This window comes from Buceros rhinoceros, unplaced genomic scaffold (assembly GCF_000710305.1).
Source record: "Buceros rhinoceros silvestris isolate BGI_N320 unplaced genomic scaffold, ASM71030v1 scaffold22871, whole genome shotgun sequence".
Lineage (NCBI taxonomy): Eukaryota > Metazoa > Chordata > Aves > Bucerotiformes > Bucerotidae > Buceros > Buceros rhinoceros.
Window position 1 is genome coordinate 1,010 of NW_010393970.1, and position 202 is coordinate 1,211.

At 70.8% G+C, this 202-nt stretch overlaps 1 protein-coding gene across 1 annotated transcript in view; it reads right to left on the reverse strand.

Moving 5' to 3' along the window:
* Positions 1 to 202, reverse strand: part of TJP3 (tight junction protein 3) — a gene marked incomplete at its 3' end in the record, with an annotated part of 8,128 nt that overhangs the window by 1,004 nt on the left and 6,922 nt on the right.

Sequence of the window (202 nt, forward strand, 5' to 3'; positions counted from 1 at the left end):
GGGGCCCAGGATCACCACCGGCCGCTTGAAGCTGGCTATGGGGGCAAGACAGACCAGCTCAGAGAGCCTGGGGGTGAGGGCAGAGCCCGCAGCACCCAGCCATCCAGCCTCGCTCCTCGAGGTGCCCATGGGCCTGGGACTCACCCCGCTCCTCCCAGGACAGCGGAGGCCACTAGCACCCACAGCGGGGCAGCCCGACGGC